Source organism: Callionymus lyra, chromosome 4 (assembly GCF_982586985.1).
Source record: "Callionymus lyra chromosome 4, fCalLyr1.hap1.1, whole genome shotgun sequence".
Taxonomy (NCBI): Eukaryota; Metazoa; Chordata; class Actinopteri; order Syngnathiformes; family Callionymidae; genus Callionymus; species Callionymus lyra.
In genome coordinates this window covers 26,914,347-26,924,984 of record NC_141821.1, presented here as the reverse complement: position 1 = coordinate 26,924,984, position 10,638 = coordinate 26,914,347, and positions in this window count along the sequence as shown.

Sequence of the window (10,638 nt, the reverse complement as noted above, 5' to 3'; positions counted from 1 at the left end):
ACCTGAGATGTCTATTATGGTACGCATAAGGTACTGTTTTTAAGGGAGGAAGAAAACCAGCTGCTTTTTCTCTGATGACAAATCCAGGAGCTAAAACACCGTTTTTAAATGTTGTGGTCAAAAACCTAATTAAGTCAAAGCCGAATGTAATACATCCAAACTTAACAATGACTCAGCTGTCTCAACAATACAAGGACAGTTGCACCACTGAAAGTTGTACCTGCTTCTCCCTCATCAAACAATCTGTTTCATCCACCTCCACATCAAACCAACTGTCCAGCAGCTGTTACCAAATGTATTACTTATCCCTCTTGACCTCTGTCCTCACGTTCTGTCAATACCATAAAAAATTTTGCCAATTAGAGCATATATTTTTATAGACAGTAAGCAGATTATTGGTGTCAGTAAAAATCTTTTAAGGCTAATTTGATTGCGACTTTCCTTGAGATTCGGTAGTTCTCTCTTACCCATCTTCTGCCTGTGTGCTTTGCGACAGGCTGGCCAACTGTTCAGGGTGTCCCACAACTCTCGCCCTAAGCAGCTGGGATATATTTTTTAAATCATAGTTAGGGTTCAATAAAGTAGAGGCTGTCTCGATATCCATCTATTGGTTAATTTTCTTGTGATCAAACATAGGAAAATGATCAACTTGTGTAACGGAAAATACAATTTATAAAAAGTTGAAATGTGTGACATTTGCCTTTAACACCATACAATCCTTTTCAAAATAATATAAAGCCAGAATATAATGTATTACAGGAAGGCTCAGGTTCATTGCCAGCTGCTTACAGTCATTCAACTGAAGTAATTCTTGATTTCTGAATCAGAAAAATAGAAGTGCAAACCTGGTTTGATAGAACATGATAATAAAAGATTGCCATAGTGATAATGGGCAAATAGCAAATTGAAGTAATTCTGGATAGACTTTTTGTCCAGTGTGGTGTCTGGGCTTTAACAATGCAAGACCATGACTCAGTTTCTTTTAAGATGCTTTCTGTCGGCAGCGGATACAATCTCAGTCATTTCCAGTCTAGTCCAGTGAACAGGCAGCAAGTTCTTTGACTGGCAATAAAAAGACAGAGGGAAGAAAGTCATTGAAGAGATATGTGCTGAAATGCGAAATTGCCCACCACTGCGGATTCTATCATCAGTATTCTGGGTCATGCCAAGATAATGTTTTATTTTTTTCTTCCTCTGACTTTCCATTCACTAGTTCTGGAGATTTTTCTATCACTCTGTGTCATGGAATGCTCCCATCACCCCCCACCCCCTTGAGATTAAGCTCTGTGAAATGTCAATTTGGAAAAAAAAGAAAGAAAAAAAATGCAAAAAAGCAGCTCAGAAATTCAACTATGGCGCTTTAGAGGATGACTTGTGGCAGTCAAGAAGACAGACGAGCAGGGACAAGGGGGAAACTGGTGAGGAAAGATGGGACCAAGAAAAGGAAAAAAAAACTATGTTCAGATGGAGGCTATTAAATCGTATTCTGAAGTGTCTCACTGAGATAGTGCCCGAAAACTTTCAGACTGAGTTTCCGACCAAATACATTTTTTTTGACTAAAAAAGGCCATCTCAGAGTCAGGAACCAAAGCAACTCAATCCAGGGAATTTGGCAACAGGGATTTGGAGTGAAAACGCAGCATGATGAAGGTTAATAAACCAACGTTATAAAATATTCCAGTGAATGCTTGTGATCTTGAAAATTGTAAAATATTGAGCTGTAATGGGTCCAGACGAGACAACAATGTCACACAAATGCAAAATTAAATTCTCAAGCTTCTCGCCCAAAACGTGTAAAGTTCAGGAGCTCTGATGCTCTAACAGAGATGATGTGCTGCTTCCAGAGTTAAGCAGCACTTTGAAGAAACATCTGGGGAAATTAAGGACATATGTCCTTGGTACCTTGTTATATGTAACCTGAAGGGCTGTTCCGAATGCAATCATGTACCCTCCACTCTACCTTCAAGTGGCCTGGTGATTAAAATGACATGTCTGAACACTTCCCTTTGGCAACATATTAACCCTTCTAATTAAAATGCCGGATGCTTTTTACGTGATGAAGTCCTCCACATGATGAACCACTCATTGGCTCGTTTTTGTGAATTGCTGAAATTTTAAAATATACCCTGAAATATTATTGCGTTAACTGTATTATAAGGACATACAAAAGGACTATACAAAATGTATAGCAATTAATGGCCATAGTTTACAAGCAGGTTAACTGATTCTTATAGAACAATATAAAAGGCATCAGGTATTTCACAATTAAACATTTTCTTTTGTTGCTAGCCAAACCAAAATTTAAGTAATTCAAATAACCAAAAGAAAGATGTCCAGAAACAGAATGGCAGCCGGACTATAGACAGGCGGACGGACGGACAGCCAGATACTTTAGAAATTGTTTTCAAGCAAACAGCAACACAGACAATAGATTCATTAAAACAAGAACAAGAACAACAAACAAAAAGAAAAGGACAAATATATAAATAAAGAACATAGATCAAAGAAAATAACACAAAGAAAATGATACAAATATTAACACAGAATAGAATCGTCTTTTCACTACACTCCTGCCCACAAACTCAGAATTAAAAAATCTAATAGCAATTTTAATTAGGAATTAATGAGTCCCTGAGTAAATTAGTGTTTCATCTGGGAAGGAGCATTCGTGCTTCATCTGCTTCTCTGCTCACTGATGACAGTGTTCAGAGGATGACTGTCATCATCCATGATGGACAGTAGTTTGTCCAGAGATCTCCTCTCTGCAACTGTCACCCTCAAAACAAAATTATATTTTAAAGCAATTCTATTGAAAACGTATATACATTTTCATGTATATATTCTATTATTCAGAACTATTTTTCTATTTAAAGCTCATATCACTATTAAACAGCCATAAAAACTGTGACACTGCATCATGACGCTTCATCAGCTCATCACTACTGATACCAAGTCGTTGTTTCTAGTTTAGGGGGCATATTTGCTTGCTGGCAACCGAACTGACAAACATCCCATATGCAAGAACACTTAATAGCGTCAATGTCTCATAAGCACTGAGAGTGAGATATGCATAATTGCAGAAATGTGAGCACAGATGATGTAAGTGATATGAACTCACATTATTTCATTCAGCTACATCAAGCCACAGGAGCTTGGAGCAGATTAAGTTAGGTCCCTAATTTCAGTCATCGCTCACGTACAAGACAGTCAGACTCGCTGCTGCATTAAATATCCTGTATGACATCTATAAAGGAATTTACAATTTAGATTCCATCCCAGGGAAGATAGAGGACATCTTTTGTCAGACAGTAAGATAAACAATCCTCCTTTTGTTGTGGCCAGCTTCATATAAACTGTATCTGAATCATCTTACATTAAAGAAAAGGCTGGATTCTTTTTTTTATTCAACTATTTACTTTCCTTTTACAAATATTTGACATGTAAATGTAGCACAAAGACATTATTTGACCTCTGAATTATACAATTTCATCAATTTGATCTCGAAGGACCTTAACTTTTACCTTCAAGGTTAATGTAAGAAGCTGTAAAAATTGAAAAGTAAAAAGCGTTTCAGCAACTTTGCCAAGGACCAGCTTGTGATCAATGACTGGATGAGAGCATCTCTCATGGAGTGTTTCAGTGTTGTACGGTTTACAGTTTTTCCCTTTGGCAAATAATGCATTTCCATCACAAAAATGTTGCTCCTACAAATATAAATACAGCATACATTTTTTCACCATAATAAAAGCACAATCTTCAATTCTCTCGAATAATAAACATACTTCTAAAGTGCCAGTGAAGTGTTTTTTCTGTTTCAAATGAGACTTTTTTAAAATATAGAACGTAGTTTTTGGTGATTCATATGAAAATACACGTAAAATCGGTTTCATTTTAGTTCATTTTAACAGTGGCCTCCTTCTGCTCTGACAGAAAGTAGGCTTGTGACATCAATGGGTGAAGGTGAAGGTGCAAGCTCCCTCACATTGACTTCCATTCTGAAAAATAAGCGACAATACATAGAAATCAACATGAATCTTCTGTTCTGTTCAATTTGTAAAGGTCACGTTTGATAGTACTTTTTTTAATACAAGTAAAATTCATTTTTTTCTAGATTACAAACAGTCAATGTGTCACTTCGAAAGCACTTCCAAGATTCCATCGGATGGATAATCTGTTGGCTTTAACTGCTTCCAGCACTGAGCCTTTCTGGTTAGAGGGCCCACAGCAGCGAGGCAAGAGCTATGAAGGACCCTGGATACTTGTCTTGGTTAGACTCTCTTTTCAAGAGAATACCATCTGTCCGGGATATCAGATAGAAACGAATGGCTGCGGTTGACAGCGGAAATTGGTTGGAGAAATGCTTTGGGATCATTACTTTAAAGAAGATTGATAAGAGACGGAGTGACACTCATAGGGCTGAAAAAGCTTGAGCTCATGGAAACTGTACTGATTTCAAGTCAAAGCTGGCTGCATGTTGGATCTGGAAAAAACTAACAGAATGATGAAACACACTCAAATCACCACTGCTATAGATAATGGAATACTATGATGACAGTGTATATGTTCATATGTGAGTTGTGAAGGTGAAAGGGCCAGTTTAAACATAAGTAATATGTCTAATTTGAAACAGCTTTTGATGTGAAGCTCAATTATATTGAGATAAATGAATAAGACAAGCACAGCGTGTGATAGGTAGAAGCTTCGAGATACTGCAACACTTGTTGATGTTTTAATTTGAAATGCCACTAGATGTCACTCTCCACTTTATAATCTTTGGCTCTGATCTACTAATTCACTGAAACCTGGCATCATTTTCACTGAGGGTGCCATCTAGTGGTCTTTCAAACTGTATCATGATACAGCATCAGCTGCCTCATGAGGCCTCATCAACCCATCACTAGCTGTCAGTCTTACCCTGTTTTTTCCAAAATGCCTTTTTAAGAGTTGCCACAGCAAGTCAGCCTCCTCCATCTTAACCTATCTCGTGCATCATCCTGAGTCCCTCCAGTCCCCCATCGTGTCCTCAAAAGGTTTCCTGCTCCTCTTCTTTAATCAATACGTACATTTGGAATACTTTTGTTCCGACGTGTATTTGTTCCTATGTACCTTGCCCCTTACTCTCCGTGCTACCATGACTTTTCAGTTGTTGAAAATCATCGAAGAATTTATGAGCTAGAATTTAATATCTAAGTAAAATATCAATTTTGACAGCTTTTCAGCATCAACACCTGCGGGATTCTGCAGACATTTTCACACCAACCACTGTCATCAACTTATTGACAGGTGTGAACTCATCACTGAAACACTCCTCGCGGCAACACTGACTTTTCAATTTTAAAACGCTATGTATCCCTTATTTCACCTGAAAATAACATCAGACTCATGCCGCTCGTGTTTTGGAAACTCTCACCTCTGAATATGTGCCAGCCTGGGAGAAAACCCTGCTCACGAAATATTTCAATTTAACGCCAAACCAGAAGCAACTTTATACAGAACATGTTCAATTATTGTAATCAGAAACAAGGAAGGGGAAGTGACAAAATGGAATAACTGTCATGGAAACCCTGCACTCTGGTGATTAGAAGAACAATTACAAAATAATATTGGACAGTTTACCGAGAAGAATAATAACTCCTTTATCTTAGTCCTAAAATAAACTATGAATTCTATTAAAAAATCTCATTAATTAATAGTTTAATCTTTGTGTTTGAAGTCATGACATAATAAAACATTTTATGCTATTTATTTGTTAAGACACATGCTGTAATACAGTACATTGTGATATTACACCGAGACAGGAACCAAAAGGGAACAATAAATTCCCGGTTCTATTACGTACTTCCCCGCTTATATATTTCAAAAACAGAGTATCGAATACACAGTCATATTCACCGTGAAAAAGCAGCTCCTCACACAAAAGAATGTTCCTGAATAAAGCGCCGTTGTGCAGATATTCATCTGCAATGTGATTTTTCTTTTGGCACCAGGTCTCTTTTATCTTATCCTGCTGTGGTGCGCTTATTTGGTTTGGACAATTGCTGCTCACAGCAGACAAGAAATGTTTTTCTCACAGAATGCTGGGATATTTTTTTTTATCAACAATTTAAGGGCTGTTCATCTGCTATTTTCTCTAAGTGCCAGGTAAAGATTAAAATGCTTTTAATTTTAAAAAAAAAGAAGAAAAAAGATGTAGTTGTACACAGAGGATGTAGAAAATATAAACCAGCAATCAAATGAATTCAGATCCAGCCAGTGAGTCCAAAACTCTTCTATTCATCCATGTTTAGTGAACTGGATTTGACTCTTACATCTTTAGGACGTCGTAAATGGCGGGTAGTTTTGTGCGCGACAAACTGATGGTTCCTTAGTATTAAGAAAGGATCTTAAAAAAGGTTTAACTTGAGTGTAATCGTTTATCTTACTCTGTAGCGGGCTACACTTATGAACCCTAAGGTCGCTGGTTCAATCCCTGCTCCCGTCAATATTGTTTGTTTTTTAATTTAATGTTTTGCAGTGTCTGTGTGTGATAATGATTAGTTAGTAAAAATGATCTCTAACGTCTTGTTGCATAGGAAGGGGAAGTCTGCGTACGAGAGCCCCACCTAAAGAAATAGTTTGTGACGGCAGCAGCTTGCCACAAATTGGTCGGACTCGGAGAAGGTTTTTATAAATTGCTGCAACATGACTTCTTTCTTTCTTTTTCTCTCCTAGTAAACATGGACATTTGATGCCCAATCACTAAGCCATGTCTTGGTACTAGTCTGTGGTGCATTATTTACCAGGCAGCAAAGAAGAAAACAATAAGATAAAAATAATTTCAGTTGTTTTGGTTATTAAAGCCTCAAAGGTGCTCGTCTGTACCATCCGTTTTATATGGCACGCTGCCATTAGACATCACAGATTACTCTGAAAATAATCCCAACCCTTAGATGACATTAGGGTGAGTAGACAATTAGTTCGATTTTAATTTTGGGTGAACTATCACGATATGATCAAGGACTTCGGGGAGCTCTAGCCACCTTCTCCTCATCAACGGCTCCACGGTAGACAGTGTCGAGTTTATAGATAAGTGGGAGATGAACATCAGTCTAATAGTGAAGAAGGCCCAGAAGCGGATGTACTTCCTGCATCAGTTGAGGAAATTCCACCTCCCACGGACGATACTGGTTCAGTTCTACACTGTCATTGTCGAGTCCATCCTCACCGCTTCCATCACCGCGTGGTACTCTGCTGCAAATTATCCGTTCTGCTGAAAAGGTGAATGTTCTGCCCTCTTCCATCTCTGCAGGGACTGTACGTCACCAGGAGAATAAGGCGTGCATCCAGGTACCGTAGCTGACCCCTCTCACCCTGGACGACCCCTGTTCCAACTGCTCCAGTCCGGCAGGAGACCAAGATCGATACAGACCAGAACATCACGGTTCAATAATTCTTTCTATCCCGTCTGCTGTCCGGATCATGAATATTGTTTAACTAGATTGAATTGTCACGTCCATATATTTGTCAAGGAGTGTGTTGACTTTGGAAATGTTCATTTGTGTAAGCAGAGCACTAGTATTTGGTTATGTATTGTGGGTGTAGTTAACCATGCGCACCTTGATAGTGTTGTGAATCAAGAAATTCTAGTGTTGTGTTGACACTGGCAATAAAAGTTTTCTGATTCTGATTTTAATGTCGTAGGAGGAGTTGCTATTTTGCTGTTTCTCATCTGGCTTCTCGGCTGGTTCATGAACTTGATGCCTACATAACATCATGGTGCAAAAAAGTTTGTTCATGCCTTCCTTTAACTGCCTCATCCTAACTAAAGACAAGGTTCAATGTTTGTCATGTAATAAATAAAGTGTAATCACAAATGCGTAAACTGGGCATTTTATCCACTACTAGCGGTGGAGTAAATACGGAACTCGGTGAGTCTTGTTTGATTTCCCATACATTTATATGAAACTCATCCGAACCCCAATATTCTTCTATGAAACTTTATTGACGTGCTTTATAACCATCATCAGACACACTGCAGGAATATGTTTGAAGATTTGCATCTGTAAACTAAAAGAAGATTAAATTCCATATTAGACAAGAATCTTTAAAAAGTGTCCCAAGGAGTGACTCAGCAGTTTAAAGTAAACAGTATGAATAGCTTTCAAAGATTATCAGAGACACAATAATTCTTAGGGAAACGGCAAAGTCAGAGCATGTGTGTGTGACGCACAGAAATACACATCCAGTGTTTTATTGATTGAGAATTGTGCTTGAAGTAATTGCCTGAGGTCAATCTCACCAGATAAACTGTTCCCCTGCTTCATTATAGGAAACTACAACTTCTCCTTCATTCAATGAGAGTTATCGACTCGAGGTCTCATGACATTTCAAAACAAAAACAGCCGCACAGATCTAATATTAACTAAACGTGTTTCATTCCTTTGTCTGGTAAATAAATGTCACCATCTGATTTTCTCTGCCCTTACTTTTGAGCCAATCTATAAATGAATTTTCAAAGAGAATAAGCATTAATGGTCGTCATGTTAGTATCTTACTTAAAAATAATAATGAATGTTTTTAGCACTTGTTTTTTGGGACTCTCTCTGTTAAGTTTATGGCTCGAAATAAAAGGTCAGCTTAATGAAAATTCAGGAAAAAAAAGACAATTTTCCCACAACTCTGTACTGGGTTTCATGATTTTTACACCATTTGACGGTAAATCAATAACGTGAGCCACCAGTGTAAAGCAGCAGCATAACTCATCAGACCCAAATTTGCATTGATGTTAATAAGGAGATACCTTGATGCATTTTCCAGTTGGTTTGAACTTATTGGAGCAGGTGAAGCAGGTTTGCCTAAAGGAATGAAAGTTTGACTTTTTACAGCAATTAGAAAACATAAATTATATATTTTATACACTTTCATTTCTTGTATTCACACGATTTATCTTGACGGGTTAGCAAAAAAAAAAAAAATCCATATCCACTCTTGGCAAAAATGGCAACATGATCCTGTTTGTTGTCGGAAAGAAAAATCTACAGTTTCCTAATCTCACTGTGACCTCGGCTTTTTTCAGCTCTTTGCCCAGATCTGATGTCTGTAATGATCTGTTAACATTATCTGTCAATTGCATTACATAGTGATGGGTTGATGAGGCCTCACGATACAGCATCAGTTGTATCACGATACAGTATCAGTTCTATCACGATACAGCATCAGTTGTATCATAATACAGCATCAGTTGTATCATGATACAGCATCAGTTGTATCATAATACAGCATCAGTTGTATCATGATACAGCATCAGTTGTATCACGATACAGCATCAGTTGTATCATAATACAGCATCAGTTGTATCATTAGACAGCATCAGTTGTATCATAATACAGCATCAGTTGAATCATGATACAGCATCAGTTGTATCATGATACAGCATCAGTTGTATCATGATACAGCATCAGTTGTATCACGATACAGCATCAGTTGTATCATAATACAGCATCAGTTGTATCATTAGACAGCATCAGTTGTATCATAATACAGCATCAGTTGAATCATGATACAGCATCAGTTGTATCATGATAAAGTGTCAATATTTGATTGTGTTAATATGAAAAGATCACTAGCTGACACTTTCTACTTTATAATCTTTGACTCTGATCTACTGAATCAATGAAACCTGGCATCATTTTTACTGAGGGTGCCATCTAGTGGGCGTTCAAACTGTATCATGATACAGCATCAGCTGCCTTATGAGGCCTCAACAACCCGTCAGTAGCATTTAAGGTCAGCATTACTTCAATGCCATTAGAAATTGGAGCATGTTTTACATTTTGACAGATGTGTAGCAGCTATACCAATGATGTTCACTGGTTGAAAATTGAAATATATTGAATCCAAACAGGCAGACTAAAGGAGGGCAACTGGAGATGTGATACATAATGTACATCAGGCCTGTGGTCTGCCTCTTTGTTTTTGTGGTGGAAAGAAACTTCTTCTTGCAGTCCACTGGTTTTAAGATTGTGATGCCCATTTAAAATTCAATGAGCCATGTAATATGAATGCATTTTTCTATTAGACAATAAAGTTTCCCGTTTTATTAATGACAAATTACGTGTTTTGTCTTGGAAACATCCTCGGTTCATATCGTGCTTCAGAGAGCCACTGAGTTAAATTAAGCCAATTAAGCATGATCAAGCAAAGGAGACAATTAGCAAAGCCTTGTTCAAAGTCTGATATAAATCACTTAATCTTTCCACAAATCCACAAAAAAAAACTTTCTAATGGAGCATAGAGTTTCCCACTGAGTCAAACAAATTGTGCCAGACTGCATTTTCAAATTCAGGGATCTCAGACCTGCGTTAAGTACATCTATTCACTGAGCTTATTTAAAAAATAAAAAAAACTTGATCATTTATATCTGACTGCTTCTCGCTAGCATCCATGATATAACCCAGTGCAAGCATCAGTAGCCAGCCATATGTAGCACCCAGGATGAAAGCAGATGTGTAGACATTAGCGAGAGCATCCCTTCAGGAAATCTCATTAACTCTCTGGATCACAGCAGCGTCCAATCAACAGCATCCACAGAGAAGCCTGATGAATATATCCTTATTATCTTAATGGCCGACGCATCCGGAGGTTATCAGCTGTGAATGT